Source organism: Schistocerca gregaria, chromosome 3 (genome assembly GCF_023897955.1).
Source record: "Schistocerca gregaria isolate iqSchGreg1 chromosome 3, iqSchGreg1.2, whole genome shotgun sequence".
NCBI classification, from domain to species: Eukaryota; Metazoa; Arthropoda; class Insecta; order Orthoptera; family Acrididae; genus Schistocerca; species Schistocerca gregaria.
This window is the reverse complement of record NC_064922.1, coordinates 313,907,754-313,933,045: the sequence shown is the minus strand read 5'-3', so window position 1 is coordinate 313,933,045 and position 25,292 is coordinate 313,907,754. Positions and strand designations below refer to the sequence as shown.

The 25,292-nt window shown below is 44.8% G+C and overlaps 61 non-coding genes across 61 annotated transcripts; 21 read left to right on the top strand and 40 right to left on the bottom strand.

Moving 5' to 3' along the window:
* Positions 1 to 32: 32 nt before the first annotated feature.
* Trnaa-cgc (transfer RNA alanine (anticodon CGC)) lies at positions 33 to 104 on the top strand. Its single transcript has one exon. It is a non-coding gene; the product is annotated as a tRNA-Ala (tRNA).
* A 282-nt stretch (positions 105 to 386) lies between these two features.
* On the bottom strand, positions 387 to 458 carry Trnac-gca (transfer RNA cysteine (anticodon GCA)). Its single transcript has one exon. It is a non-coding gene; the product is annotated as a tRNA-Cys (tRNA).
* Positions 459 to 775: 317 nt separating this feature from the next.
* Positions 776 to 847, bottom strand: Trnaw-cca (transfer RNA tryptophan (anticodon CCA)). The gene has a single exon. It is a non-coding gene; the product is annotated as a tRNA-Trp (tRNA).
* Positions 848 to 965: 118 nt separating this feature from the next.
* Positions 966 to 1,037, top strand: Trnaa-cgc (transfer RNA alanine (anticodon CGC)). The gene has a single exon. It is a non-coding gene; the product is annotated as a tRNA-Ala (tRNA).
* Positions 1,038 to 1,708: 671 nt separating this feature from the next.
* Trnaw-cca (transfer RNA tryptophan (anticodon CCA)) lies at positions 1,709 to 1,780 on the bottom strand. Its single transcript has one exon. It is a non-coding gene; the product is annotated as a tRNA-Trp (tRNA).
* Positions 1,781 to 1,898: 118 nt separating this feature from the next.
* On the top strand, positions 1,899 to 1,970 carry Trnap-cgg (transfer RNA proline (anticodon CGG)). Its single transcript has one exon. It is a non-coding gene; the product is annotated as a tRNA-Pro (tRNA).
* Positions 1,971 to 2,252: 282 nt separating this feature from the next.
* Positions 2,253 to 2,324, bottom strand: Trnac-gca (transfer RNA cysteine (anticodon GCA)). Its single transcript has one exon. It is a non-coding gene; the product is annotated as a tRNA-Cys (tRNA).
* Positions 2,325 to 2,641: 317 nt separating this feature from the next.
* Positions 2,642 to 2,713, bottom strand: Trnaw-cca (transfer RNA tryptophan (anticodon CCA)). The gene has a single exon. It is a non-coding gene; the product is annotated as a tRNA-Trp (tRNA).
* Positions 2,714 to 2,831: 118 nt separating this feature from the next.
* On the top strand, positions 2,832 to 2,903 carry Trnaa-cgc (transfer RNA alanine (anticodon CGC)). The gene has a single exon. It is a non-coding gene; the product is annotated as a tRNA-Ala (tRNA).
* Positions 2,904 to 3,185: 282 nt separating this feature from the next.
* On the bottom strand, positions 3,186 to 3,257 carry Trnac-gca (transfer RNA cysteine (anticodon GCA)). Its single transcript has one exon. It is a non-coding gene; the product is annotated as a tRNA-Cys (tRNA).
* Positions 3,258 to 3,574: 317 nt separating this feature from the next.
* Trnaw-cca (transfer RNA tryptophan (anticodon CCA)) lies at positions 3,575 to 3,646 on the bottom strand. The gene has a single exon. It is a non-coding gene; the product is annotated as a tRNA-Trp (tRNA).
* A 118-nt stretch (positions 3,647 to 3,764) lies between these two features.
* Positions 3,765 to 3,836, top strand: Trnaa-cgc (transfer RNA alanine (anticodon CGC)). Its single transcript has one exon. It is a non-coding gene; the product is annotated as a tRNA-Ala (tRNA).
* A 671-nt stretch (positions 3,837 to 4,507) lies between these two features.
* On the bottom strand, positions 4,508 to 4,579 carry Trnaw-cca (transfer RNA tryptophan (anticodon CCA)). Its single transcript has one exon. It is a non-coding gene; the product is annotated as a tRNA-Trp (tRNA).
* Positions 4,580 to 4,697: 118 nt separating this feature from the next.
* Trnaa-cgc (transfer RNA alanine (anticodon CGC)) lies at positions 4,698 to 4,769 on the top strand. The gene has a single exon. It is a non-coding gene; the product is annotated as a tRNA-Ala (tRNA).
* A 5,995-nt stretch (positions 4,770 to 10,764) lies between these two features.
* Trnac-gca (transfer RNA cysteine (anticodon GCA)) lies at positions 10,765 to 10,836 on the bottom strand. The gene has a single exon. It is a non-coding gene; the product is annotated as a tRNA-Cys (tRNA).
* A 317-nt stretch (positions 10,837 to 11,153) lies between these two features.
* Trnar-ccu (transfer RNA arginine (anticodon CCU)) lies at positions 11,154 to 11,225 on the bottom strand. Its single transcript has one exon. It is a non-coding gene; the product is annotated as a tRNA-Arg (tRNA).
* A 118-nt stretch (positions 11,226 to 11,343) lies between these two features.
* Trnaa-cgc (transfer RNA alanine (anticodon CGC)) lies at positions 11,344 to 11,415 on the top strand. The gene has a single exon. It is a non-coding gene; the product is annotated as a tRNA-Ala (tRNA).
* Positions 11,416 to 11,697: 282 nt separating this feature from the next.
* On the bottom strand, positions 11,698 to 11,769 carry Trnac-gca (transfer RNA cysteine (anticodon GCA)). The gene has a single exon. It is a non-coding gene; the product is annotated as a tRNA-Cys (tRNA).
* Positions 11,770 to 12,086: 317 nt separating this feature from the next.
* Positions 12,087 to 12,158, bottom strand: Trnaw-cca (transfer RNA tryptophan (anticodon CCA)). Its single transcript has one exon. It is a non-coding gene; the product is annotated as a tRNA-Trp (tRNA).
* Positions 12,159 to 12,276: 118 nt separating this feature from the next.
* Trnaa-cgc (transfer RNA alanine (anticodon CGC)) lies at positions 12,277 to 12,348 on the top strand. The gene has a single exon. It is a non-coding gene; the product is annotated as a tRNA-Ala (tRNA).
* A 282-nt stretch (positions 12,349 to 12,630) lies between these two features.
* Positions 12,631 to 12,702, bottom strand: Trnac-gca (transfer RNA cysteine (anticodon GCA)). Its single transcript has one exon. It is a non-coding gene; the product is annotated as a tRNA-Cys (tRNA).
* Positions 12,703 to 13,019: 317 nt separating this feature from the next.
* Trnaw-cca (transfer RNA tryptophan (anticodon CCA)) lies at positions 13,020 to 13,091 on the bottom strand. Its single transcript has one exon. It is a non-coding gene; the product is annotated as a tRNA-Trp (tRNA).
* Positions 13,092 to 13,209: 118 nt separating this feature from the next.
* Trnaa-cgc (transfer RNA alanine (anticodon CGC)) lies at positions 13,210 to 13,281 on the top strand. Its single transcript has one exon. It is a non-coding gene; the product is annotated as a tRNA-Ala (tRNA).
* Positions 13,282 to 13,563: 282 nt separating this feature from the next.
* On the bottom strand, positions 13,564 to 13,635 carry Trnac-gca (transfer RNA cysteine (anticodon GCA)). Its single transcript has one exon. It is a non-coding gene; the product is annotated as a tRNA-Cys (tRNA).
* Positions 13,636 to 13,952: 317 nt separating this feature from the next.
* On the bottom strand, positions 13,953 to 14,024 carry Trnaw-cca (transfer RNA tryptophan (anticodon CCA)). The gene has a single exon. It is a non-coding gene; the product is annotated as a tRNA-Trp (tRNA).
* A 118-nt stretch (positions 14,025 to 14,142) lies between these two features.
* On the top strand, positions 14,143 to 14,214 carry Trnaa-cgc (transfer RNA alanine (anticodon CGC)). Its single transcript has one exon. It is a non-coding gene; the product is annotated as a tRNA-Ala (tRNA).
* Positions 14,215 to 14,496: 282 nt separating this feature from the next.
* Trnac-gca (transfer RNA cysteine (anticodon GCA)) lies at positions 14,497 to 14,568 on the bottom strand. The gene has a single exon. It is a non-coding gene; the product is annotated as a tRNA-Cys (tRNA).
* A 317-nt stretch (positions 14,569 to 14,885) lies between these two features.
* On the bottom strand, positions 14,886 to 14,957 carry Trnaw-cca (transfer RNA tryptophan (anticodon CCA)). The gene has a single exon. It is a non-coding gene; the product is annotated as a tRNA-Trp (tRNA).
* Positions 14,958 to 15,075: 118 nt separating this feature from the next.
* On the top strand, positions 15,076 to 15,147 carry Trnaa-cgc (transfer RNA alanine (anticodon CGC)). The gene has a single exon. It is a non-coding gene; the product is annotated as a tRNA-Ala (tRNA).
* A 282-nt stretch (positions 15,148 to 15,429) lies between these two features.
* Trnac-gca (transfer RNA cysteine (anticodon GCA)) lies at positions 15,430 to 15,501 on the bottom strand. The gene has a single exon. It is a non-coding gene; the product is annotated as a tRNA-Cys (tRNA).
* A 317-nt stretch (positions 15,502 to 15,818) lies between these two features.
* On the bottom strand, positions 15,819 to 15,890 carry Trnaw-cca (transfer RNA tryptophan (anticodon CCA)). Its single transcript has one exon. It is a non-coding gene; the product is annotated as a tRNA-Trp (tRNA).
* Positions 15,891 to 16,008: 118 nt separating this feature from the next.
* Trnaa-cgc (transfer RNA alanine (anticodon CGC)) lies at positions 16,009 to 16,080 on the top strand. The gene has a single exon. It is a non-coding gene; the product is annotated as a tRNA-Ala (tRNA).
* A 282-nt stretch (positions 16,081 to 16,362) lies between these two features.
* Trnac-gca (transfer RNA cysteine (anticodon GCA)) lies at positions 16,363 to 16,434 on the bottom strand. Its single transcript has one exon. It is a non-coding gene; the product is annotated as a tRNA-Cys (tRNA).
* A 317-nt stretch (positions 16,435 to 16,751) lies between these two features.
* Positions 16,752 to 16,823, bottom strand: Trnaw-cca (transfer RNA tryptophan (anticodon CCA)). Its single transcript has one exon. It is a non-coding gene; the product is annotated as a tRNA-Trp (tRNA).
* Positions 16,824 to 16,941: 118 nt separating this feature from the next.
* Positions 16,942 to 17,013, top strand: Trnaa-cgc (transfer RNA alanine (anticodon CGC)). The gene has a single exon. It is a non-coding gene; the product is annotated as a tRNA-Ala (tRNA).
* A 282-nt stretch (positions 17,014 to 17,295) lies between these two features.
* On the bottom strand, positions 17,296 to 17,367 carry Trnac-gca (transfer RNA cysteine (anticodon GCA)). Its single transcript has one exon. It is a non-coding gene; the product is annotated as a tRNA-Cys (tRNA).
* Positions 17,368 to 17,684: 317 nt separating this feature from the next.
* On the bottom strand, positions 17,685 to 17,756 carry Trnaw-cca (transfer RNA tryptophan (anticodon CCA)). Its single transcript has one exon. It is a non-coding gene; the product is annotated as a tRNA-Trp (tRNA).
* Positions 17,757 to 17,874: 118 nt separating this feature from the next.
* Positions 17,875 to 17,946, top strand: Trnaa-cgc (transfer RNA alanine (anticodon CGC)). The gene has a single exon. It is a non-coding gene; the product is annotated as a tRNA-Ala (tRNA).
* A 282-nt stretch (positions 17,947 to 18,228) lies between these two features.
* Positions 18,229 to 18,300, bottom strand: Trnac-gca (transfer RNA cysteine (anticodon GCA)). Its single transcript has one exon. It is a non-coding gene; the product is annotated as a tRNA-Cys (tRNA).
* Positions 18,301 to 18,617: 317 nt separating this feature from the next.
* Positions 18,618 to 18,689, bottom strand: Trnaw-cca (transfer RNA tryptophan (anticodon CCA)). The gene has a single exon. It is a non-coding gene; the product is annotated as a tRNA-Trp (tRNA).
* A 118-nt stretch (positions 18,690 to 18,807) lies between these two features.
* Positions 18,808 to 18,879, top strand: Trnaa-cgc (transfer RNA alanine (anticodon CGC)). Its single transcript has one exon. It is a non-coding gene; the product is annotated as a tRNA-Ala (tRNA).
* Positions 18,880 to 19,161: 282 nt separating this feature from the next.
* On the bottom strand, positions 19,162 to 19,233 carry Trnac-gca (transfer RNA cysteine (anticodon GCA)). Its single transcript has one exon. It is a non-coding gene; the product is annotated as a tRNA-Cys (tRNA).
* Positions 19,234 to 19,550: 317 nt separating this feature from the next.
* Positions 19,551 to 19,622, bottom strand: Trnaw-cca (transfer RNA tryptophan (anticodon CCA)). Its single transcript has one exon. It is a non-coding gene; the product is annotated as a tRNA-Trp (tRNA).
* A 118-nt stretch (positions 19,623 to 19,740) lies between these two features.
* Positions 19,741 to 19,812, top strand: Trnaa-cgc (transfer RNA alanine (anticodon CGC)). Its single transcript has one exon. It is a non-coding gene; the product is annotated as a tRNA-Ala (tRNA).
* Positions 19,813 to 20,094: 282 nt separating this feature from the next.
* On the bottom strand, positions 20,095 to 20,166 carry Trnac-gca (transfer RNA cysteine (anticodon GCA)). The gene has a single exon. It is a non-coding gene; the product is annotated as a tRNA-Cys (tRNA).
* Positions 20,167 to 20,483: 317 nt separating this feature from the next.
* On the bottom strand, positions 20,484 to 20,555 carry Trnaw-cca (transfer RNA tryptophan (anticodon CCA)). Its single transcript has one exon. It is a non-coding gene; the product is annotated as a tRNA-Trp (tRNA).
* A 118-nt stretch (positions 20,556 to 20,673) lies between these two features.
* Positions 20,674 to 20,745, top strand: Trnaa-cgc (transfer RNA alanine (anticodon CGC)). Its single transcript has one exon. It is a non-coding gene; the product is annotated as a tRNA-Ala (tRNA).
* A 282-nt stretch (positions 20,746 to 21,027) lies between these two features.
* Positions 21,028 to 21,099, bottom strand: Trnac-gca (transfer RNA cysteine (anticodon GCA)). The gene has a single exon. It is a non-coding gene; the product is annotated as a tRNA-Cys (tRNA).
* Positions 21,100 to 21,416: 317 nt separating this feature from the next.
* Trnaw-cca (transfer RNA tryptophan (anticodon CCA)) lies at positions 21,417 to 21,488 on the bottom strand. The gene has a single exon. It is a non-coding gene; the product is annotated as a tRNA-Trp (tRNA).
* A 118-nt stretch (positions 21,489 to 21,606) lies between these two features.
* On the top strand, positions 21,607 to 21,678 carry Trnaa-cgc (transfer RNA alanine (anticodon CGC)). The gene has a single exon. It is a non-coding gene; the product is annotated as a tRNA-Ala (tRNA).
* A 282-nt stretch (positions 21,679 to 21,960) lies between these two features.
* On the bottom strand, positions 21,961 to 22,032 carry Trnac-gca (transfer RNA cysteine (anticodon GCA)). The gene has a single exon. It is a non-coding gene; the product is annotated as a tRNA-Cys (tRNA).
* A 317-nt stretch (positions 22,033 to 22,349) lies between these two features.
* Positions 22,350 to 22,421, bottom strand: Trnaw-cca (transfer RNA tryptophan (anticodon CCA)). The gene has a single exon. It is a non-coding gene; the product is annotated as a tRNA-Trp (tRNA).
* A 118-nt stretch (positions 22,422 to 22,539) lies between these two features.
* Positions 22,540 to 22,611, top strand: Trnaa-cgc (transfer RNA alanine (anticodon CGC)). Its single transcript has one exon. It is a non-coding gene; the product is annotated as a tRNA-Ala (tRNA).
* Positions 22,612 to 22,893: 282 nt separating this feature from the next.
* Positions 22,894 to 22,965, bottom strand: Trnac-gca (transfer RNA cysteine (anticodon GCA)). The gene has a single exon. It is a non-coding gene; the product is annotated as a tRNA-Cys (tRNA).
* A 317-nt stretch (positions 22,966 to 23,282) lies between these two features.
* Trnaw-cca (transfer RNA tryptophan (anticodon CCA)) lies at positions 23,283 to 23,354 on the bottom strand. Its single transcript has one exon. It is a non-coding gene; the product is annotated as a tRNA-Trp (tRNA).
* A 118-nt stretch (positions 23,355 to 23,472) lies between these two features.
* Trnaa-cgc (transfer RNA alanine (anticodon CGC)) lies at positions 23,473 to 23,544 on the top strand. Its single transcript has one exon. It is a non-coding gene; the product is annotated as a tRNA-Ala (tRNA).
* Positions 23,545 to 23,826: 282 nt separating this feature from the next.
* Trnac-gca (transfer RNA cysteine (anticodon GCA)) lies at positions 23,827 to 23,898 on the bottom strand. Its single transcript has one exon. It is a non-coding gene; the product is annotated as a tRNA-Cys (tRNA).
* A 317-nt stretch (positions 23,899 to 24,215) lies between these two features.
* On the bottom strand, positions 24,216 to 24,287 carry Trnac-gca (transfer RNA cysteine (anticodon GCA)). Its single transcript has one exon. It is a non-coding gene; the product is annotated as a tRNA-Cys (tRNA).
* Positions 24,288 to 24,405: 118 nt separating this feature from the next.
* Trnaa-cgc (transfer RNA alanine (anticodon CGC)) lies at positions 24,406 to 24,477 on the top strand. Its single transcript has one exon. It is a non-coding gene; the product is annotated as a tRNA-Ala (tRNA).
* A 282-nt stretch (positions 24,478 to 24,759) lies between these two features.
* On the bottom strand, positions 24,760 to 24,831 carry Trnac-gca (transfer RNA cysteine (anticodon GCA)). Its single transcript has one exon. It is a non-coding gene; the product is annotated as a tRNA-Cys (tRNA).
* Positions 24,832 to 25,148: 317 nt separating this feature from the next.
* Positions 25,149 to 25,220, bottom strand: Trnaw-cca (transfer RNA tryptophan (anticodon CCA)). The gene has a single exon. It is a non-coding gene; the product is annotated as a tRNA-Trp (tRNA).
* Positions 25,221 to 25,292: the final 72 nt, after the last annotated feature.

The following is a 25,292-nucleotide window of genomic DNA, read 5'->3' as shown; positions in this document are numbered from 1 at the left end:
GAGAGACTCTTCCCAGATGTACTTGCTCTGGCGGGGGTGTAACTCAGTGGTAGAGTGTCTGCTTCGCATGCAGAAAGTCCTGGGTTCAAATCCCAGCTCCTCCAATTTTTGTTTCTCCGTGCAGCAGTATATGAAAACTTTTGCCTAGCACCATATTCTATCAAATTCAGCGTACAAGATTCTTCCCCAAGCAAGTGGATTTCTTACAGTTCGACGCCTTAGCGGGAGGACGATGACCTGCAAGACCCTGGCCTGCGATCCCCCCATTGAAATGTTGCTCCAAAGCCTTCGGTATGGCGTGCGGAGTGCATCTCAATCATTTCAAACATGTATTTGCAACTAAATGCGACAATCGTTATTTGTTTTTTCAAGATACTGAAAAATGAAGGGGCCACCCGGGATTGAACCGGGGACCTCTCGATCTGCAGTCGAATGCTCTACGACTGAGCTATACCCCCTTTCACAAACTTTCTATCCCCATAACTTAAGGAAAATTATTATACTCTGTCTGGCTAAAGACGTCTAATCCAGCAAAATATTGCGTAATCATTATCTCTCAGTTATATATTAGCGTTAAACGATATAAATAACAAAAATATTAGACACTTCGCGCCTGGAGAAAGTGCGAGTCGGCGCCTTCACCTTAATGTCAGAATGCGAAAATTCACTAGTAGCTTTTTTCAAGCAGGTTCTGTTCGTCCGTTCTCTGTAATCGTTTGGTATCTGAGTAAATTGACATACTCGTCCATGGCTTCCGTAAACGAAAATTTCACTGTGACCCCGATGTGATTTGAACACGCAACCTTCTGATCTGGAGTCAGACGCGCTACCGTTGCGCCACGGAGTCGACGCTGCTAAGCTCTTATCATGAATAGGTTCCTCGAACACTTACTGTACCGTTCAAACCTAAGAAATAATTACAGTAGGATCCACGAGAGGCTCTTCCCAGATGTACTTGCTCTGGCGGGGGTGTAACTCAGTGGTAGAGTGTCTGCTTCGCATGCAGAAAGTCCTGGGTTCAAATCCCAGCTCCTCCAATTTTTGTTTCTCCGTGCAGCAGTATATGAAAACTTTTGCCTAGCACCATATTCTATCAAATTCAGCGTACAAGATTCTTCCCCAAGCAAGTGGATTTCTTACAGTTCGACGCCTTAGCGGGAGGACGATGACCTGCAAGACCCTGGCCTGCGATCCCCCCATTGAAATGTTGCTCCAAAGCCTTCGGTATGGCGTGCGGAGTGCATCTCAATCATTTCAAAGATGTATTTGCAACTAAATGCGACAATCGTTATTTGTTTTTTCAAGATACTGAAAAATGAAGTGGGCACCGGGGATTGAACCGGGGACCTCCCGATCTGCAGTCGATTGCTCTACGACTGAGCTATACCCCCTTTCACAAACTTTCTATCCCCATAACTTAAGGAAAATTATTATACTCTGTCTGGCTAAAGACGTCTAATCGAGCAAAATATTGCGTAATCATTATCTCTCAGTTATATATTAGCGTTAAACGATATAAATAACAAAAATATTAGACACTTCGCGCCTGGAGAAAGTGCGAGTCGGCGCCTTCACCTTAATGTCAGAATGCGAAAATTCACTAGTAGCTTTTTTCAAGCAGGTTCTGTTCGTCCGTTCTCTGTAATCGTTTGGTATCTGATTAAATTGACATACTCGTCCATGGCTTCTGTAAACGAAAATTTCACTGTGACCCCGACGTGATTTGAACACGCAACCTTCTGATCTGGAGTCAGACGCGCTACCGTTGCGCCACGGAGTCGACGCTGCTAAGCTCTTATCATGAATAGGTTCCTCGAACACTTACTGTACCGTTCAAACCTAAGAAATAATGACAGTAGGATCCACGAGAGACTCTTCCCAGATGTACTTGCTCTGGCGGGGGTGTAACTCAGTGGTAGAGTGTCTGCTTCGGATGCAGAAAGTCCTGGGTTCAAATCCCAGCTCCTCCAATTTTTGTTTCTCCGTGCAGCAGTATATGAAAACTTTTGCCTAGCACCATATTCTATCAAATTCAGCGTACAAGATTCTTCCCCAAGCAAGTGGATTTCTTACAGTTCGACGCCTTAGCGGGAATACGATGAACTGCAAGACCCTGGCCTGCGATCCCCCCATTGAAATGTTGCTCCAAAGCCTTCGGTATGGTTTGCGGAGTGCATCTCAATCATTTCAAACATGTATTTGCAACTAAATGCGACAATCGTTATTTGTTTTTTCAAGATACTGAAAAATGAAGGGGGCACCCGGGATTGAACCGGGGACCTCTCGATCTGCAGTCGAATGCTCTACGACTGAGCTATACCCCCTTTCACAAACTTTCTATCCCCATAACTTAAGGAAAATTATTATACTCTGTCTGGCTAAAGACGTCTAATCGAGCAAAATATTGCGTAATCATTATCTCTCAGTTATATATTAGCGTTAAACGATATAAATAACAAAAATATTAGACACTTCGCGCCTGGAGAAAGTGCGAGTCGGCGCCTTCACCTTAATGTCAGAATGCGAAAATTCACTAGTAGCTTTTTTCAAGCAGGTTCTGTTCGTCCGTTCTCTGTAATCGTTTGGTATCTGATTAAATTGACATACTCGTCCATGGCTTCCGTAAACGAAAATTTCACTGTGACCCCGACGTGATTTGAACACGCAACCTTCTGATCTGGAGTCAGACGCGCTACCGTTGCGCCACGGAGTCGACGCTGCTAAGCTCTTATCATGAATAGGTTCCTCGAACACTTACTGTACCGTTCAAACCTAAGAAATAATGACAGTAGGATCCACGAGAGACTCTTCCCAGATGTACTTGCTCTGGCGGGGGTGTAACTCAGTGGTAGAGTGTCTGCTTCGCATGCAGAAAGTCCTGGGTTCAAATCCCAGCTCCTCCAATTTTTGTTTCTCCGTGCAGCAGTATATGAAAACTTTTGCCTAGCACCATATTCTATCAAATTCAGCGTACAAGATTCTTCCCCAAGCAAGTGGATTTCTTACAGTTCGACGCCTTAGCGGGAGGACGATGACCTGCAAGACCCTGGCCTGCGATCCCCCCATTGAAATGTTGCTCCAAAGCCTTCGGTATGGCGTGCGGAGTGCATCTCAATCATTTCAAACATGTATTTGCAACTAAATGCGACAATCGTTATTTGTTTTTTCAAGATACTGAAAAATGAAGGGGGCACCCGGGATTGAACCGGGGACCTCTCGATCTGCAGTCGAATGCTCTACGACTGAGCTATACCCCCTTTCACAAACTTTCTATCCCCATAACTTAAGGAAAATTATTATACTCTGTCTGGCTAAAGACGTCTAATCGAGCAAAATATTGCGTAATCATTATCTCTCAGTTATATATTAGCGTTAAACGATATAAATAACAAAAATATTAGACACTTCGCGCCTGGAGAAAGTGCGAGTCGGCGCCTTCACCTTAATGTCAGAATGCGAAAATTCACTAGTAGCTTTTTTCAAGCAGGTTCTGTTCGTCCGTTCTCTGTAATCGTTTGGTATCTGATTAAATTGACATACTCGTCCATGGCTTCCGTAAACGAAAATTTCACTGTGACCCCGACGTGATTTGAACACGCAACCTTCTGATCTGGAGTCAGACGCGCTACCGTTGCGCCACGGAGTCGACGCTGCTAAGCTCTTATCATGAATAGGTTCCTCGAACACTTACTGTACCGTTCAAACCTAAGAAATAATTACAGTAGGATCCACGAGAGGCTCTTCCCAGATGTACTTGCTCTGGCGGGGGTGTAACTCAGTGGTAGAGTGTCTGCTTCGCATGCAGAAAGTCCTGGGTTCAAATCCCAGCTCCTCCAATTTTTGTTTCTCCGTGCAGCAGTATATGAAAACTTTTGCCTAGCACCATATTCTATCAAATTCAGCGTACAAGATTCTTCCCCAAGCAAGTGGATTTCTTACAGTTCGACGCCTTAGCGGGAGGACGATGACCTGCAAGACCCTGGCCTGCGATCCCCCCATTGAAATGTTGCTCCAAAGCCTTCGGTATGGCGTGCGGAGTGCATCTCAATCATTTCAAAGATGTATTTGCAACTAAATGCGACAATCGTTATTTGTTTTTTCAAGATACTGAAAAATGAAGTGGGCACCGGGGATTGAACCGGGGACCTCCCGATCTGCAGTCGATTGCTCTACGACTGAGCTATACCCCCTTTCACAAACTTTCTATCCCCATAACTTAAGGAAAATTATTATACTCTGTCTGGCTAAAGACGTCTAATCGAGCAAAATATTGCGTAATCATTATCTCTCAGTTATATATTAGCGTTAAACGATATAAATAACAAAAATATTAGACACTTCGCGCCTGGAGAAAGTGCGAGTCGGCGCCTTCACCTTAATGTCAGAATGCGAAAATTCACTAGTAGCTTTTTTCAAGCAGGTTCTGTTCGTCCGTTCTCTGTAATCGTTTGGTATCTGATTAAATTGACATACTCGTCCATGGCTTCTGTAAACGAAAATTTCACTGTGACCCCGACGTGATTTGAACACGCAACCTTCTGATCTGGAGTCAGACGCGCTACCGTTGCGCCACGGAGTCGACGCTGCTAAGCTCTTATCATGAATAGGTTCCTCGAACACTTACTGTACCGTTCAAACCTAAGAAATAATGACAGTAGGATACACGAGAGACTCTTCCCAGATGTACTTGCTCTGGCGGGGGTGTAACTCAGTGGTAGAGTGTCTGCTTCGCATGCAGAAAGTCCTGGGTTCAAATCCCAGCTCCTCCAATTTTTGTTTCTCCGTGCAGCAGTATATGAAAACTTTTGCCTAGCACCATATTCTATCAAATTCAGCGTACAAGATTCTTCCCCAAGCAAGTGGATTTCTTACAGTTCGACGCCTTAGCGGGAGGACGATGACCTGCAAGACCCTGGCCTGCGATCCCCCCATTGAAATGTTGCTCCAAAGCCTTCGGTATGGCGTGCGGAGTGCATCTCAATCATTTCAAACATGTATTTGCAACTAAATGCGACAATCGTTATTTGTTTTTTCAAGATACTGAAAAATGAAGGGGGCACCCGGGATTGAACCGGGGACCTCTCGATCTGCAGTCGAATGCTCTACGACTTTTTTTTTTCTTTTTTTCTCTACCACTTTTTTTTCTTTTTTTAAGCTATTTTTTTCCTTTTTTTTCCTGACTCTTGTGTAAAAGAATTGGTGAGTGGTCAGTTCCGTGCAGGTGGAGACAAAGCGGGCAGGGGTCGAATCCCGAGGCCTGTCCACGATGGCTCCCCCTGCCCATCCCTGAGTCACTTCTCCAAGCAGACAGTTTTTATACATATATTTTTTTTGTTATAGTATTAATATTTTTATAGTTGTTTCTCCTCTGCTCCGAGGTATATAGTGCTGACACATTTGGAAAGGAACATTTCTTCTTTTTCGTGTGTCAGTTGTGTGTTTTGATCCATATCGAAATACTTTGCTCTTCCGTTAGAGGTGTGAAATTGACACGAATAAGCAAACAAGTATAAGGAGACTAATGAAAAGAAGTAAACTGACCAGGTATAACAGAAAGTGTAACTTAAGAAAAATAGAATAAAACTGAATAGATTTCCTCTTGATTGGCTTCGTTCATCCAATGTGGTCATCCTATGCCATGTTTTTCAAAGGTGATGTCCATCATGTTTCCGAATAATTTTTTACTGTTAGTGACACATTGAATCTTCCAGTATGCCAGCTCCATGTAGGTCAGAAAACTAATATAATCGTCTTTTCCACGAACATTAACGATGTAGTTGACGTAGTGCCCTAGGATCCACATTACTGTATTGTTTTTCGTGGCTGGATAAAACTTTTTGTCGGGACGCAGTAGGATATCCAGTTGCAGATTGTCTTCCGCGCTCCTTGACAGTACCGCAATCCTTTTCTTGACCCATCGCCAATTCAGTGCATGGCCCCCGCAGGTAAACCGATGGATCAGAGAATCGACGAGTCCACAACAGAGGCAGAGATTTGTGTCACTTAACCCAATTGCATGTAGTTTTTCATTAGTGGCAATTGTGTTATTTACCACCCTGTACCAAGTTGAAGCAACATCCGAAGAGTGTACTTTCAAGCTGATGTTGGCCCACACCGTTTTCCAGTCAGTAGTCGGATACTTCCGTTCTATTGTATTTGGGGTCGCCGACTTTTCCCACTCACGTTGCAAGTCGCGAGTTGACAGTGGTCGGCGCCGTAGAACACCAACATCTGTATAACTAACATGAAGGAAAAATTCCCTGATGTGTTTCAATTTGTAGTGGATTCTTCCAACGTCAATAGGAGGTCGCACACTCGCTGGACGCACTGTGAGGTACAACTTTTGAGTAACAGTGCAGTGGCTGTCATGCAGTAAAGTCGTGGTCCGCTTGACGTACAAGGCCATTGCCTTCCCGGCGATGTTAACCAACTCAAGCCCACCAGTAGTTCTCGACTTGGCTAGTGTATCGGAGGACAATTTAAATATGGTTCCCTTCCAGATGTATTGATTGGCAACCTGCATGATCTTTCTGGCCTGAAGCTTGGGAATGGGAAAAAACTGTGCAACATAATACGCCTTGGAGAAGACGTAGGTATTGAGAATCCTAATTTTTTCTATAATGTTCACAGCACGCCAGCGACATTCGATAATGGTACCCTGTATCAGATGCGTCACTGACTTCCAATTGGAGGCCGCCATTTTCAGAGGGCATCTATTCAAGGTGATTCCTAGTAGTTTGTGAGATTCCACAAGATGCGCCCACGGTATAGTTAAGCTCTCAAAACCCTTGAGATCGAGCACTTTACATTTCTGGTCACTTAGTTGTGCTCCAGACACTGCACTATACTGGTCGATCGCCCGTTTAATACGGACCACCTCGTCGTCACTGCGTAACAGAACGGCAACATCGTCAGCGTATGCACGGACGATGAATGTGTGACCTGACATTGACACACCTGACAAATGGTGATAAAGAGACCGAAGGAAGGGTTCCAGTGACAGCACAAAAAGTGACATAGAGAGTGGACTGCCCTGGGGGACACCCCGCTGAATGGATATTGGTTGCGTCAGCTGTCCATTGACTTGTATCCTCGCCGATATGCCAGATGTCAAATTGCGAAGGACTTTTAATGCCCCTTCCTCGAGTCCTATTTTGTCCAGTATGTGAAAAAGATAGCGGTGGTTCACATGATCAAAGGCTTTATGAAAGTCTAGAAATAGCAGGGCACAATTCAGGTTGGTGACTGAGGCAATGGAGATTAGGTCCCTAATTTCAGACATCGCAGACATGGCATTCCGTCCTGGCACGCAGGCCTGGTGCCGCCAGACAACTTTGTGAAGGAGCGGCGACATTCGGGCGTTAACAGCTCTGGCTATAGTTTTGTAGTCAAAATTAAGCAGGGTGAGCGGGCGCAGATTATCAAATCGCTTACACCCTTTGCGTTTGGGAACAAGGACAATTTTACCCTCCTTCATCGCATTAGGAACAGGCGCCCCGGCAATGATTTCATTTAAAATTTCTGTAAATGTAACACCAATTACATCCCAATACCGAAGGTAAAACTCCTTGGGTAGGCCGTCCAGTCCTGGGGCTTTGTTAGCGGGCGACTTAACAATAAGTTCTAAAGTCTCCTCGACACTAAACGGAGCCAGAAAGTCACGATTATCATCCGCAGTAACGGACGTGTCCATGAATTGGAGTACAGTAGCAGTCAAGTCATCATTGGTTGGGTAGTCCGAATACAGGCCGTGATAATATCTCTGAATTGCCGTGACTATGTCAGGTTGCCGAGTGAGAATTTCCCCGTTATTAGTTGCCAGTTCGTCTATAAATAAGCGTCTACGGTTGGTCTGATGCTTAATAAGATGGTACATGGAAGTTGTCTCAGATTGAACCAAAGAGTTGACTTTGGACTTGATTTTTAACCCTTCTAGTTGTTTACGTTTGATACTGAGCATCTTAGCCTTGATTTGCTTTATTTGAGCAGTGTAAATATTATTGACGCCAGATTTGTCGTAGAGCTCCCTTAAAATTGAATAATAAAATTCCGTGGTCTTCTTTGCATCCCTCGATTGCGTATTACAGTACGAAATTAAATACCGTCGCAACTTTGGTTTAGCAAAGGACGTCCACCACTCTACTTTCGTACGGTACATATTGACAGAGCGAAGACAAAAAGTCCAAGTTCGTGTGACAAGTTCCTCGAGATCGGCGTCCTGAAGGTGGGAAAAGTTCAACATCCAGTGACCTCTGAATCGTTTGGTGGGTTGTCTGTCCAGTTGTATGACGGTTGCGTAGGCGCAGTGATCGCTACATGGGACGGGAATGACCTCTGAATCAACAACATGTTCTCCGAGCTGAGAAGACACATATATTCTGTCGAGGCGGCTACTCGAGGTGGAAGTGAAGTATGTAAATTTCACAAGGGTAGGGTGAAGGACTTCCCACGTATCCTGGAGATTCATTCGTAAAACCAGATCATGAAGCTCCTTACAATAGTTAAAATTTGGCCTCTGATCTTTTTGATGCACAACACAGTTAAAATCTCCGCCTAATACAAGGGCAGTCGGATTTTTACGAAGCAAGTAAATTAGTTCGTCTTTAAAGAACTCGGTCCTTGCGAACCTGTGGTCACTCCCGGAGGGCGCGTATAGGTTCACGAGCGTGACGCCGAATATTTTGCAGCATATGCCACGCCCTGACTCCAGTGTTTCAACGTCCGAGACGGGGATGCCCTCACGCACGAGAATGGCTGTACCAGTGCTAAGCTCGAAAGCAACATTGGTAATACAGTGGAAACCGGGAATGACCAGATCTGAAAGAAGGAATTCCTGCAATAGAAGTACATCAGCGGCAGACTCATATACGAACTGCCTAAAGACTGCAAGTTTCAAATCAGACGTGATCCTGTTTACATTAACACTCAGGAACTTGTACGCTTGTGCCATGTAGTTTACGGAGCTACTTTAAATTAACGTGATCATCGTCTCCAGCAAACCAGTCCATTCGTGAAACAGCTGGTGGAGAGTGGCCATCACCATCGTTTGCATCCGAGAGGGCTTGCTGTTTGTGTTTGCTGCGTGGTACATTCAAGTTCGGTTGGAATTTCTTTTTGTTCCTCCCGCCACTGGCGACTTTTTCCGCAGAAAGTGGCATCGGAGAATCTACACAGGTCTCCTGTGCAGGTTGCCCTGCGACAGCAACGTGCAGTTGCGTCTCGCCGGTTAACCCTTCCAGAGACACGCTAAGTTCTTGTTTGGCCACACGTTGGGATTGTGTGGAAACACTCTCTCGGTCAGGTTGTTGACAAGCAAGGCTGAGATCTCGCTCTGTGTTGACACACTCGTAAGCGTGTTTGTTGTCAGTGTCGCATTGCTGTGATACGAGTTGTGAACTTGGGCACACCCCGCCGACGTAACTGTGGGCAACGTGCTGAGGTTCAATATCGGTCGGTTGGAGAGCCGACGCGATAGACGCGGATGGTAAGCAACAACCAACCTGGGGCGTAGCACTACCGTCAGCGGGCGAAGAAGTATCAACTTCAACGCTTGATTCTGGTAGAGCGTCATGCGAAAGCTCAGTGTCTCCTGCCGGTTGTTTGATATCAAGTGTGGCAGGTGTTACCGGTACGGAGACGCCTTCATCGGAACTACTACTGTCGCACGTTCGACGTCTCTTGGACGCTACCGCAGTGACGGGACGGGTGAGAGGGTTCTGATCCCCGCCCGTCGCAAGAGGAATAGCAGGGAACTCTTCTTCAAAAGGTTTTTCATGTACAGTCACAGTATCACTGGAGGGGGACGGCCCAGTACTTGTTAATTGAGTACCTGTCACTAAATCAGCTAAAGTGAGTCTCTTACGTTGCTGGAAAGTAGGCTTTAAGACGGTCACCCTTTTAGGGCAATTTTGCCGTAAATGACCACTTTCATTGCAGATAAAACACGTAGAAGCTTGTCCGGAATAGGTAACCTGCACCTTATAACCACAAACAAATACATGCGATGGGATGTTGACTTTGACTTGCATCTCAACCGATCTGATACCAGAAAAACATTGCAACTTATGTTGCCTGGACCACTTTTCAAGTCGAATGTTACGCACCTCGCCATATTTAGTGAGCACATCTTTTAAGAAACAGTTGTCTACTTCAGGGGGCAGGTTGTAAATACGAACGTTGGAGATCTCGACATCAGCGTTAGTAATTTTGACAGTACTCACAGTGCCGTCGCGATGCCGGAAATCGACGCCGCCGCCATGTTTCTGCAAAAGACGTTCCAGTAAGAGGGGATTCAGAAGCTTCACGAAGAAGCAGTATAAATCCAGGTCGTAGTAGGCAGTGTGAACTTGATCAGTGGTTATGCCTATTGTATCGACGATCCATTCATGAACTTCCAGTGAACTTGGCTGAACTGATCGTGTAGCCTTGTCAAACTCGAACTGCAGGGTATTTTTCCTTGGAATCGTGGGAACCATTTTGCAAATTAACCCAAATGGGCTAACTGCATACAGCAAATACTTCAAACAACGACACGAACACACAACCACGCACAATCACGTGAAACAGAAAGCACAAATACAACGTAAACAAGCAAGTGACACTGAGCGCTCCGAACGTCCGCACGCTGCCGCGTCGCAAGCGGTAATGAAATGTTGCTCCAAAGCCTTCGGTATGGCGTGCGGAGTGCATCTCAATCATTTCAAACATGTATTTGCAACTAAATGCGACAATCGTTATTTGTTTTTTCAAGATACTGAAAAATGAAGGGGGCACCCGGGATTGAACCGGGGACCTCTCGATCTGCAGTCGAATGCTCTACGACTGAGCTGTACCCCCTTTCACAAACTTTCTATCCCCATAACTTAAGGAAAATTATTATACTCTGTCTGGCTAAAGACGTCTAATCGAGCAAAATATTGCGTAATCATTATCTCTCAGTTATATATTAGCGTTAAACGATATAAATAACAAAAATATTAGACACTTCGCGCCTGGAGAAAGTGCGAGTCGGCGCCTTCACCTTAATGTCAGAATGCGAAAATTCACTAGTAGCTTTTTTCAAGCAGGTTCTGTTCGTCCGTTCTCTGTAATCGTTTGGTATCTGATTAAATTGACATACTCGTCCATGGCTTCCGTAAACGAAAATTTCACTGTGACCCCGACGTGATTTGAACACGCAACCTTCTGATCAGGAGTCAGACGCGCTACCGTTGCGCCACGGAGTCGACGCTGCTAAGCTCTTATCATGAATAGGTTCCTCGAACACTTACTGTACCGTTCAAACCTAAGAAATAATGACAGTAGGATCCACGAGAGACTCTTCCCAGATGTACTTGCTCTGGCGGGGGTGTAACTCAGTGGTAGAGTGTCTGCTTCGCATGCAGAAAGTCCTGGGTTCAAATCCCAGCTCCTCCAATTTTTGTTTCTCCGTGCAGCAGTATATGAAAACTTTTGCCTAGCACCATATTCTATCAAATTCAGCGTACAAGATTCTTCCCCAAGCAAGTGGATTTCTTACAGTTCGACGCCTTAGCGGGAGGACGATGACCTGCAAGACCCTGGCCTGCGATCCCCCCATTGAAATGTTACTCCAAAGCCTTCGGTATGGCGTGCGGAGTGCATCTCAATCATTTCAAACATGTATTTGCAACTAAATGCGACAATCGTTATTTGTTTTTTCAAGATACTGAAAAATGAAGGGGGCACCCGGGATTGAACCGGGGACCTCTCGATCTGCAGTCGAATGCTCTACGACTGAGCTATACCCCCTTTCACAAACTTTCTATCCCCATAACTTAAGGAAAATTATTATACTCTGTCTGGCTAAAGACGTCTAATCGAGCAAAATATTGCGTAATCATTATCTCTCAGTTATATATTAGCGTTAAACGATATAAATAACAAAAATATTAGACACTTCGCGCCTGGAGAAAGTGCGAGTCGGCGCCTTCACCTTAATGTCAGAATGCGAAAATTCACTAGTAGCTTTTTTCAAGCAGGTTCTGTTCGTCCGTTCTCTGTAATCGTTTGGTATCTGATTAAATTGACATACTCGTCCATGGCTTCCGTAAACGAAAATTTCACTGTGACCCCGACGTGATTTGAACACGCAACCTTCTGATCTGGAGTCAGACGCGCTACCGTTGCGCCACGGAGTCGACGCTGCTAAGCTCTTATCATGAATAGGTTCCTCGAACACTTACTGTACCGTTCAAACCTAAGAAATAATGACAGTAGGATCCACGAGAGACTCTTCCCAGATGTACTTGCTCTGGCGGGGGTGTAACTCAGTGGTAGAGTGTCTGCTTCGCATGCAGAAAGTCCTGGGTTCAAATCCCAGCTCCTCCAATTTTTGTTTCTCCGTGCAGCAGTATATGAAAACTTTTGCCTAGCACCATATTCTATCAAATTCAGCGTACAAGATTCTTCCCCAAGCAAGTGGATTTCTTACAGTTCGACGCCTTAGCGGGAGGACGATGACCTGCAAGACCCTGGCCTGCGATCCCCCCATTGAAATGTTGCTCCAAAGCCTTCGGTATGGCGTGCGGAGTGCATCTCAATCATTTCAAACATGTATTTGCAACTAAATGCGACAATCGTTATTTGTTTTTTCAAGATACTGAAAAATGAAGGGGCCACCCGGGATTGAACCGGGGACCTCTCGATCTGCAGTCGAATGCTCTACGACTGAGCTATACCCCCTTTCACAAACTTTCTATCCCCATAACTTAAGGAAAATTATTATACTCTGTCTGGCTAAAGACGTCTAATCGAGCAAAATATTGCGTAATCATTATCTCTCAGTTATATATTAGCGTTAAACGATATAAATAACAAAAATATTAGACACTTCGCGCCTGGAGAAAGTGCGAGTCGGCGCCTTCACCTTAATGTCAGAATGCGAAAATTCACTAGTAGCTTTTTTCAAGCAGGTTCTGTTCGTCCGTTCTCTGTAATCGTTTGGTATCTGATTAAATTGACATACTCGTCCATGGCTCCCGTAAACGAAAATTTCACTGTGACCCCGACGTGATTTGAACACGCAACCTTCTGATCTGGAGTCAGACGCGCTACCGTTGCGCCACGGAGTCGACGCTGCTAAGCTCTTATCATGAATAGGTTCCTCGAACACTTACTGTACCGTTCAAACCTAAGAAATAATGACAGTAGGATCCACGAGAGACTCTTCCCAGATGTACTTGCTCTGGCGGGGGTGTAACTCAGTGGTAGAGTGTCTGCTTCGCATGCAGAAAGTCCTGGGTTCAAATCCCAGCTCCTCCAATTTTTGTTTCTCCGTGCAGCAGTATATGAAAACTTTTGCCTAGCACCATATTCTATCAAATTCAGCGTACAAGATTCTTCCCCAAGCAAGTGGATTTCTTACAGTTCGACGCCTTAGCGGGAGGACGATGACCTGCAAGACCCTGGCCTGCGATCCCCCCATTGAAATGTTACTCCAAAGCCTTCGGTATGGCGTGCGGAGTGCATCTCAATCATTTCAAACATGTATTTGCAACTAAATGCGACAATCGTTATTTGTTTTTTCAAGATACTGAAAAATGAAGGGGGCACCCGGGATTGAACCGGGGACCTCTCGATCTGCAGTCGAATGCTCTACGACTGAGCTATACCCCCTTTCACAAACTTTCTATCCCCATAACTTAAGGAAAATTATTATACTCTGTCTGGCTAAAGACGTCTAATCGAGCAAAATATTGCGTAATCATTATCTCTCAGTTATATATTAGCGTTAAACGATATAAATAACAAAAATATTAGACACTTCGCGCCTGGAGAAAGTGCGAGTCGGCGCCTTCACCTTAATGTCAGAATGCGAAAATTCACTAGTAGCTTTTTTCAAGCAGGTTCTGTTCGTCCGTTCTCTGTAATCGTTTGGTATCTGATTAAATTGACATACTCGTCCATGGCTTCCGTAATCGAAAATTTCACTGTGACCCCGACGTGATTTGAACACGCAACCTTCTGATCTGGAGTCAGACGCGCTACCGTTGCGCCACGGAGTCGACGCTGCTAAGCTCTTATCATGAATAGGTTCCTCGAACACTTACTGTACCGTTCAAACCTAAGAAATAATGACAGTAGGATCCACGAGAGACTCTTCCCAGATGTACTTGCTCTGGCGGGGGTGTAACTCAGTGGTAGAGTGTCTGCTTCGCATGCAGAAAGTCCTGGGTTCAAATCCCAGCTCCTCCAATTTTTGTTTCTCCGTGCAGCAGTATATGAAAACTTTTGCCTAGCACCATATTCTATCAAATTCAGCGTACAAGATTCTTCCCCAAGCAAGTGGATTTCTTACAGTTCGACGCCTTAGCGGGAGGACGATGACCTGCAAGACCCTGGCCTGCGATCCCCCCATTGAAATGTTGCTCCAAAGCCTTCGGTATGGCGTGCGGAGTGCATCTCAATCATTTCAAACATGTATTTGCAACTAAATGCGACAATCGTTATTTGTTTTTTCAAGATACTGAAAAATGAAGGGGGCACCCGGGATTGAACCGGGGACCTCTCGATCTGCAGTCGAATGCTCTACGACTGAGCTATACCCCCTTTCACAAACTTTCTATCCCCATAACTTAAGGAAAATTATTATACTCTGTCTGGCTAAAGACGTCTAATCGAGCAAAATATTGCGTAATCATTATCTCTCAGTTATATATTAGCGTTAAACGATATAAATAACAAAAATATTAGACACTTCGCGCCTGGAGAAAGTGCGAGTCGGCGCCTTCACCTTAATGTCAGAATGCGAAAATTCACTAGTAGCTTTTTTCAAGCAGGTTCTGTTCGTCCGTTCTCTGTAATCATTTGGTATCTGATTAAATTGACATACTCGTCCATGGCTTCCGTAAACGAAAATTTCACTGTGACCCCGACGTGATTTGAACACGCAACCTTCTGATCTGGAGTCAGACGCGCTACCGTTGCGCCACGGAGTCGACGCTGCTAAGCTCTTCTCATGAATAGGTTCCTCGAACACTTACTGTACCGTTCAAACCTAAGAAATAATGACAGTAGGATCCACGAGAGACTCTTCCCAGATGTACTTGCTCTGGCGGGGGTGTAACTCAGTGGTAGAGTGTCTGCTTCGCATGCAGAAAGTCCTGGGTTCAAATCCCAGCTCCTCCAATTTTTGTTTCTCCGTGCAGCAGTATATGAAAACTTTTGCCTAGCACCATATTCTTTCAAATTCAGCGTACAAGATTCTTCCCCAAGCAAGTGGATTTCTTACAGTTCGACGCCTTAGCGGGAGGACGATGACCTGCAAGACCTTGGCCTGCGATCCCCCCATTGAAATGTTGCTCCAAAGCCTTCGGTATGGCGTGCGGAGTGCATCTCAATCATTTCAAACATGTATTTGCAACTAAATGCGACAATCGTTATTTGTTTTTTCAAGATACTGAAAAATGAAGGGGGCACCCGGGATTGAACCGGGGACCTCTCGATCTGCAGTCGAATGCTCTACGACTGAGCTATACCCCCTTTCACAAACTTTCTATCCCTATAACTTAAGGAAAATTATTATACTCTGTCTGGCTAAAGACGTCTAATCGAGCAAAATATTGCGTAATCATTATCTCTCAGTTATATATTAGCGTTAAACGATATAAATAACAAAAATATTAGACACTTCGCGCCTGGAGAAAGTGCGAGTCGGCGCCATCACCTTAATGTCAGAATGCGAAAATTCACTAGTAGCTCTTTTCAAGCAGATTCTGTTCGTCCGTTCTCTGTAATCGTTTGGTATCTGATTAAATTGACATACTCGTCCATGGCTTCCGTAAACGAAAATTTCACTGTGACCCCGACGTGATTTGAACACGCAACCTTCTGATCTGGAGTCAGACGCGCTACCGTTGCGCCACGGAGTCGACGGTGCTAAGCTCTTATCATGAATAGGTTCCTCGAACACTTACTGTACCGTTCAAACCTAAGAAATAATGACAGTAGGATCCACGAGAGACTCTTCCCAGATGTACTTGCTCTGGCGGGGGTGTAACTCAGTGGTAGAGTGTCTGCTTCGCATGCAGAAAGTCCTGGGTTCAAATCCCAGCTCCTCCAATTTTTGTTTCTCCGTGCAGCAGTATATGAAAACTTTTGCCTAGCACCATATTCTATCAAATTCAGCGTACAAGATTCTTCCCCAAGCAAGTGGATTTCTTACAGTTCGACGCCTTAGCGGGAGGACGATGACCTGCAAGACCCTGGCCTGCGATCCCCCCATTGAAATGTTGCTCCAAAGCCTTCGGTATGGCGTGCGGAGTGCATCTCAATCATTTCAAACATGTATTTGCAACTAAATGCGACAATCGTTATTTGTTTTTTCAAGATACTGAAAAATGAAGGGGGCACCCAGGATTGAACCGGGGACCTCTCGATCTGCAGTCGAATGCTCTACGACTGAGCTATACCCCCTTTCACAAACTTTCTATCCCCATAACTTAAGGAAAATTATTATACTCTGTCTGGCTAAAGACGTCTAATCGAGCAAAATATTGCGTAATCATTATCTCTCAGTTATATATTAGCGTTAAACGATATAAATAACAAAAATATTAGACACTTCGCGCCTGGAGAAAGTGCGAGTCGGCGCCTTCACCTTAATGTCAGAATGCGAAAATTCACTAGTAGCTTTTTTCAAGCAGGTTCTGTTCGTCCGTTCTCTGTAATCGTTTGGTATCTGATTAAATTGACATACTCGTCCATGGCTTCCGTAAACGAAAATTTCACTGTGACCCCGACGTGATTTGAACACGCAACCTTCTGATCTGGAGTCAGACGCGCTACCGTTGCGCCACGGAGTCGACGCTGCTAAGCTCTTATCATGAATAGGTTCCTCGAACACTTACTGTACCGTTCAAACCTAAGAAATAATGACAGTAGGATCCACGAGAGACTCTTCCCAGATGTACTTGCTCTGGCGGGGGTGTAACTCAGTGGTAGAGTGTCTGCTTCGCATGCAGAAAGTCCTGGGTTCAAATCCCAGCTCCTCCAATTTTTGTTTCTCCGTGCAGCAGTATATGAAAACTTTTGCCTAGCACCATATTCTATCAAATTCAGCGTACAAGATTCTTCCCCAAGCAAGTGGATTTCTTACAGTTCGACGCCTTAGCGGCAGGACGATGACCTGCAAGACCCTGGCCTGCGATCCCCCCATTGAAATGTTGCTCCAAAGCCTTCGGTATGGCGTGCGGAGTGCATCTCAATCATTTCAAACATGTATTTGCAACTAAATGCGACAATCGTTATTTGTTTTTTCAAGATACTGAAAAATGAAGGGGGCACCCGGGATTGAACCGGGGACCTCTCGATCTGCAGTCGAATGCTCTACGACTGAGCTATACCCCCTTTCACAAACTTTCTATCCCCATAACTTAAGGAAAATTGTTATACTCTGTCTGGCTAAAGACGTCTAATCGAGCAAAATATTGCGTAATCATTATCTCTCAGTTATATATTAGCGTTAAACGATATAAATAACAAAAATATTAGACACTTCGCGCCTGGAGAAAGTGCGAGTCGGCGCCTTCACCTTAATGTCAGAATGCGAAAATTCACTAGTAGCTTTTTTCAAGCAGGTTCTGTTCGTCCGTTCTCTGTAATCGTTTGGTATCTGATTAAATTGACATACTCGTCCATGGCTTCCGTAAACGAAAATTTCACTGTGACCCCGACGTGATTTGAACACGCAACCTTCTGATCTGGAGTCAGACGCACTACCGTTGCGCCACGGAGTCGACGCTGCTAAGCTCTTATCATGAATAGGTTCCTCGAACACTTACTGTACCGTTCAAACCTAAGAAATAATGACAGTAGGATCCACGAGAGACTCTTCCCAGATGTACTTGCTCTGGCGGGGGTGTAACTCAGTGGTAGAGTGTCTGCTTCGCATGCAGAAAGTCCTGGGTTCAAATCCCAGCTCCTCCAATTTTTGTTTCTCCGTGCAGCAGTATATGAAAACTTTTGCCTAGCACCATATTCTATCAAATTCAGCGTACAAGATTCTTCCCCAAGCAAGTGGATTTCTTACAGTTCGACGCCTTAGCGGGAGGACGATGACCTGCAAGACCCTGGCCTGCGATCCCCCCATTGAAATGTTGCTCCAAAGCCTTCGGTATGGCGTGCGGAGTGCATCTCAATCATTTCAAACATGTATTTGCAACTAAATGCGACAATCGTTATTTGTTTTTTCAAGATACTGAAAAATGAAGGGGGCACCCGGGATTGAACCGGGGACCTCTCGATCTGCAGTCGAATGCTCTACGACTGAGCTATACCCCCTTTCACAAACTTTCTATCCCCATAACTTAAGGAAAATTGTTATACTCTGTCTGGCTAAAGACGTCTAATCGAGCAAAATATTGCGTAATCATTATCTCTCAGTTATATATTAGCGTTAAACGATATAAATAACAAAAATATTAGACACTTCGCGCCTGGAGAAAGTGCGAGTCGGCGCCTTCACCTTAATGTCAGAATGCGAAAATTCACTAGTAGCTTTTTTCAAGCAGGTTCTGTTCGTCCGTTCTCTGTAATCGTTTGGTATCTGATTAAATTGACATACTCGTCCATGGCTTCCGTAAACGAAAATTTCACTGTGACCCCGACGTGATTTGAACACGCAACCTTCTGATCTGGAGTCAGACGCGCTACCGTTGCGCCACGGAGTCGACGCTGCTAAGCTCTTATCATGAATAGGTTCCTCGAACTCTTACTGTACCGTTCAAACCTAAGAAATAATGACAGTAGGATCCACGAGAGACTCTTCCCAGATGTACTTGCTCTGGCGGGGGTGTAACTCAGTGGTAGAGTGTCTGCTTCGCATGCAGAAAGTCCTGGGTTCAAATCCCAGCTCCTCCAATTTTTGTTTCTCCGTGCAGCAGTATATGAAAACTTTTGCCTAGCACCATATTCTATCAAATTCAGCGTACAAGATTCTTCCCCAAGCAAGTGGATTTCTTACAGTTCGACGCCTTAGCGGGAGGACGATGACCTGCAAGACCCTGGCCTGCGATCCCCCCATTGAAATGTTGCTCCAAAGCCTTCGGTATGGCGTGCGGAGTGCATCTCAATCATTTCAAACATGTATTTGCAACTAAATGCGACAATCGTTATTTGTTTTTTCAAGATACTGAAAAATGAAGGGGGCACCCGGGATTGAACCGGGGACCTCTCGATCTGCAGTCGAATGCTCTACGACTGAGCTATACCCCCTTTCACAAACTTTCTATCCCCATAACTTAAGGAAAATTGTTATACTCTGTCTGGCTAAAGACGTCTAATCGAGCAAAATATTGCGTAATCATTATCTCTCAGTTATATATTAGCGTTAAACGATATAAATAACAAAAATATTAGACACTTCGCGCCTGGAGAAAGTGCGAGTCGGCGCCTTCACCTTAATGTCAGAATGCGAAAATTCACTAGTAGCTTTTTTCAAGCAGGTTCTGTTCGTCCGTTCTCTGTAATCGTTTGGTATCTGATTAAATTGACATACTCGTCCATGGCTTCCGTAAACGAAAATTTCACTGTGACCCCGACGTGATTTGAACACGCAACCTTCTGATCTGGAGTCAGACGCGCTACCGTTGCGCCACGGAGTCGACGCTGCTAAGCTCTTATCATGAATAGGTTCCTCGAACTCTTACTGTACCGTTCAAACCTAAGAAATAATGACAGTAGGATCCACGAGAGACTCTTCCCAGATGTACTTGCTCTGGCGGGGGTGTAACTCAGTGGTAGAGTGTCTGCTTCGCATGCAGAAAGTCCTGGGTTCAAATCCCAGCTCCTCCAATTTTTGTTTCTCCGTGCAGCAGTATATGAAAACTTTTGCCTAGCACCATATTCTATCAAATTCAGCGTACAAGATTCTTCCCCAAGCAAGTGGATTTCTTACAGTTCGACGCCTTAGCGGGAGGACGATGACCTGCAAGACCCTGGCCTGCGATCCCCCCATTGAAATGTTGCTCCAAAGCCTTCGGTATGGCGTGCGGAGTGCATCTCAATCATTTCAAACATGTATTTGCAACTAAATGCGACAATCGTTATTTGTTTTTTCAAGATACTGAAAAATGAAGGGGGCACCCGGGATTGAACCGGGGACCTCTCGATCTGCAGTCGAATGCTCTACGACTGAGCTATACCCCCTTTCACAAACTTTCTATCCCCATAACTTAAGGAAAATTATTATACTCTGTCTGGCTAAAGACGTCTAATCGAGCAAAATATTGCGTAATCATTATCTCTCAGTTATATATTAGCGTTAAACGATATAAATAACAAAAATATTAGACACTTCGCGCCTGGAGAAAGTGCGAGTCGGCGCCTTCACCTTAATGTCAGAATGCGAAAATTCACTAGTAGCTTTTTTCAAGCAGGTTCTGTTCGTCCGTTCTCTGTAATCGTTTGGTATCTGATTAAATTGACATACTCGTCCATGGCTTCCGTAAACGAAAATTTCACTGTGACCCCGACGTGATTTGAACACGCAACCTTCTGATCTGGAGTCAGACGCGCTACCGTTGCGCCACGGAGTCGACGCTGCTAAGCTCTTATCATGAATAGGTTCCTCGAACACTTACTGTACCGTTCAAACCTAAGAAATAATGACAGTAGGATCCACGAGAGACTCTTCCCAGATGTACTTGCTCTGGCGGGGGTGTAACTCAGTGGTAGAGTGTCTGCTTCGCATGCAGAAAGTCCTGGGTTCAAATCCCAGCTCCTCCAATTTTTGTTTCTCCGTGCAGCAGTATATGAAAACTTTTGCCTAGCACCATATTCTATCAAATTCAGCGTACAAGATTCTTCCCCAAGCAAGTGGATTTCTTACAGTTCGACGCCTTAGCGGGAGGACGATGACCTGCAAGACCCTGGCCTGCGATCCCCCCATTGAAATGTTGCTCCAAAGCCTTCGGTATGGCGTGCGGAGTGCATCTCAATCATTTCAAACATGTATTTGCAACTAAATGCGACAATCGTTATTTGTTTTTTCAAGATACTGAAAAATGAAGGGGGCACCCGGGATTGAACCGGGGACCTCTCGATCTGCAGTCGAATGCTCTACGACTGAGCTATACCCCCTTTCACAAACTTTCTATCCCCATAACTTAAGGAAAATTGTTATACTCTGTCTGGCTAAAGACGTCTAATCGAGCAAAATATTGCGTAATCATTATCTCTCAGTTATATATTAGCGTTAAACGATATAAATAACAAAAATATTAGACACTTCGCGCCTGGAGAAAGTGCGAGTCGGCGCCTTCACCTTAATGTCAGAATGCGAAAATTCACTAGTAGCTTTTTTCAAGCAGGTTCTGTTCGTCCGTTCTCTGTAATCGTTTGGTATCTGATTAAATTGACATACTCGTCCATGGCTTCCGTAAACGAAAATTTCACTGTGACCCCGACGTGATTTGAACACGCAACCTTCTGATCTGGAGTCAGACGCACTACCGTTGCGCCACGGAGTCGACGCTGCTAAGCTCTTATCATGAATAGGTTCCTCGAACACTTACTGTACCGTTCAAACCTAAGAAATAATGACAGTAGGATCCACGAGAGACTCTTCCCAGATGTACTTGCTCTGGCGGGGGTGTAACTCAGTGGTAGAGTGTCTGCTTCGCATGCAGAAAGTCCTGGGTTCAAATCCCAGCTCCTCCAATTTTTGTTTCTCCGTGCAGCAGTATATGAAAACTTTTGCCTAGCACCATATTCTATCAAATTCAGCGTACAAGATTCTTCCCCAAGCAAGTGGATTTCTTACAGTTCGACGCCTTAGCGGGAGGACGATGACCTGCAAGACCCTGGCCTGCGATCCCCCCATTGAAATGTTGCTCCAAAGCCTTCGGTATGGCGTGCGGAGTGCATCTCAATCATTTCAAACATGTATTTGCAACTAAATGCGACAATCGTTATTTGTTTTTTCAAGATACTGAAAAATGAAGGGGGCACCCGGGATTGAACCGGGGACCTCTCGATCTGCAGTCGAATGCTCTACGACTGAGCTATACCCCCTTTCACAAACTTTCTATCCCCATAACTTAAGGAAAATTGTTATACTCTGTCTGGCTAAAGACGTCTAATCGAGCAAAATATTGCGTAATCATTATCTCTCAGTTATATATTAGCGTTAAACGATATAAATAACAAAAATATTAGACACTTCGCGCCTGGAGAAAGTGCGAGTCGGCGCCTTCACCTTAATGTCAGAATGCGAAAATTCACTAGTAGCTTTTTTCAAGCAGGTTCTGTTCGTCCGTTCTCTGTAATCGTTTGGTATCTGATTAAATTGACATACTCGTCCATGGCTTCCGTAAACGAAAATTTCACTGTGACCCCGACGTGATTTGAACACGCAACCTTCTGATCTGGAGTCAGACGCGCTACCGTTGCGCCACGGAGTCGACGCTGCTAAGCTCTTATCATGAATAGGTTCCTCGAACACTTACTGTACCGTTCAAACCTAAGAAATAATGACAGTAGGATCCACGAGAGACTCTTCCCAGATGTACTTGCTCTGGCGGGGGTGTAACTCAGTGGTAGAGTGTCTGCTTCGCATGCAGAAAGTCCTGGGTTCAAATCCCAGCTCCTCCAATTTTTGTTTCTCCGTGCAGCAGTATATGAAAACTTTTGCCTAGCACCATATTCTATCAAATTCAGCGTACAAGATTCTTCCCCAAGCAAGTGGATTTCTTACAGTTCGACGCCTTAGCGGGAGGACGATGACCTGCAAGACCCTGGCCTGCGATCCCCCCATTGAAATGTTGCTCCAAAGCCTTCGGTATGGCGTGCGGAGTGCATCTCAATCATTTCAAACATGTATTTGCAACTAAATGCGACAATCGTTATTTGTTTTTTCAAGATACTGAAAAATGAAGGGGGCACCCGGGATTGAACCGGGGACCTCTCGATCTGCAGTCGAATGCTCTACGACTGAGCTATACCCCCTTTCACAAACTTTCTATCCCCATAACTTAAGGAAAATTATTATACTCTGTCTGGCTAAAGACGTCTAATCGAGCAAAATATTGCGTAATCATTATCTCTCAGTTATATATTAGCGTTAAACGATATAAATAACAAAAATATTAGACACTTCGCGCCTGGAGAAAGTGCGAGTCGGCGCCTTCACCTTAATGTCAGAATGCGAAAATTCACTAGTAGCTTTTTTCAAGCAGGTTCTGTTCGTCCGTTCTCTGTAATCGTTTGGTATCTGATTAAATTGACATACTCGTCCATGGCTTCCGTAAACGAAAATTTCACTGTGACCCCGACGTGATTTGAACACGCAACCTTCTGATCTGGAGTCAGACGCGCTACCGTTGCGCCACGGAGTCGACGCTGCTAAGCTCTTATCATGAATAGGTTCCTCGAACACTTACTGTACCGTTCAAACCTAAGAAATAATGACAGTAGGATCCACGAGAGACTCTTCCCAGATGTACTTGCTCTGGCGGGGGTGTAACTCAGTGGTAGAGTGTCTGCTTCGCATGCAGAAAGTCCTGGGTTCAAATCCCAGCTCCTCCAATTTTTGTTTCTCCGTGCAGCAGTATATGAAAACTTTTGCCTAGCACCATATTCTATCAAATTCAGCGTACAAGATTCTTCCCCAAGCAAGTGGATTTCTTACAGTTCGACGCCTTAGCGGGAGGACGATGACCTGCAAGACCCTGGCCTGCGATCCCCCCATTGAAATGTTGCTCCAAAGCCTTCGGTATGGCGTGCGGAGTGCATCTCAATCATTTCAAACATGTATTTGCAACTAAATGCGACAATCGTTATTTGTTTTTTCAAGATACTGAAAAATGAAGGGGGCACCCGGGATTGAACCGGGGACCTCTCGATCTGCAGTCGAATGCTCTACGACTGAGCTATACCCCCTTTCACAAACTTTCTATCCCCATAACTTAAGGAAAATTGTTATACTCTGTCTGGCTAAAGACGTCTAATCGAGCAAAATATTGCGTAATCATTATCTCTCAGTTATATATTAGCGTTAAACGATATAAATAACAAAAATATTAGACACTTCGCGCCTGGAGAAAGTGCGAGTCGGCGCCTTCACCTTAATGTCAGAATGCGAAAATTCACTAGTAGCTTTTTTCAAGCAGGTTCTGTTCGTCCGTTCTCTGTAATCGTTTGGTATCTGATTAAATTGACATACTCGTCCATGGCTTCCGTAAACGAAAATTTCACTGTGACCCCGACGTGATTTGAACACGCAACCTTCTGATCTGCAGTCAGACGCGCTACCGTTGCGCCACGGAGTCGACGCTGCTAAGCTCTTATCATGAATAGGTTCCTCGAACACTTACTGTACCGTTCAAACCTAAGAAATAATGACAGTAGGATCCACGAGAGACTCTTCCCAGATGTACTTGCTCTGGCGGGGGTGTAACTCAGTGGTAGAGTGTCTGCTTCGCATGCAGAAAGTCCTGGGTTCAAATCCCAGCTCCTCCAATTTTTGTTTCTCCGTGCAGCAGTATATGAAAACTTTTGCCTAGCACCATATTCTATCAAATTCAGCGTACAAGATTCTTCCCCAAGCAAGTGGATTTCTTACAGTTCGACGCCTTAGCGGGAGGACGATGACCTGCAAGACCCTGGCCTGCGACCCCCCCATTGAAATGTTGCTCCAAAGCCTTCGGTATGGCGTGCGGAGTGCATCTCAATCATTTCAAACATGTATTTGCAACTAAATGCGACAATCGTTATTTGTTTTTTCAAGATACTGAAAAATGAAGGGGGCACCCGGGATTGAACCGGGGACCTCTCGATCTGCAGTCGAATGCTCTACGACTGAGCTATACCCCCTTTCACAAACTTTCTATCCCCATAACTTAAGGAAAATTATTATACTCTGTCTGGCTAAAGACGTCTAATCGAGCAAAATATTGCGTAATCATTATCTCTCAGTTATATATTAGCGTTAAACGATATAAATAACAAAAATATTAGACACTTCGCGCCTGGAGAAAGTGCGAGTCGGCGCCTTCACCTTAATGTCAGAATGCGAAAATTCACTAGTAGCTTTTTTCAAGCAGGTTCTGTTCGTCCGTTCTCTGTAATCGTTTGGTATCTGATTAAATTGACATACTCGTCCATGGCTTCCGTAAACGAAAATTTCACTGTGACCCCGACGTGCTTTGAACACGCAACCTTCTGATCTGGAGTCAGACGCGCTACCGTTGCGCCACGGAGTCGACGCTGCTAAGCTCTTATCATGAATAGGTTCCTCGAACACTTACTGTACCGTTCAAACCTAAGAAATAATG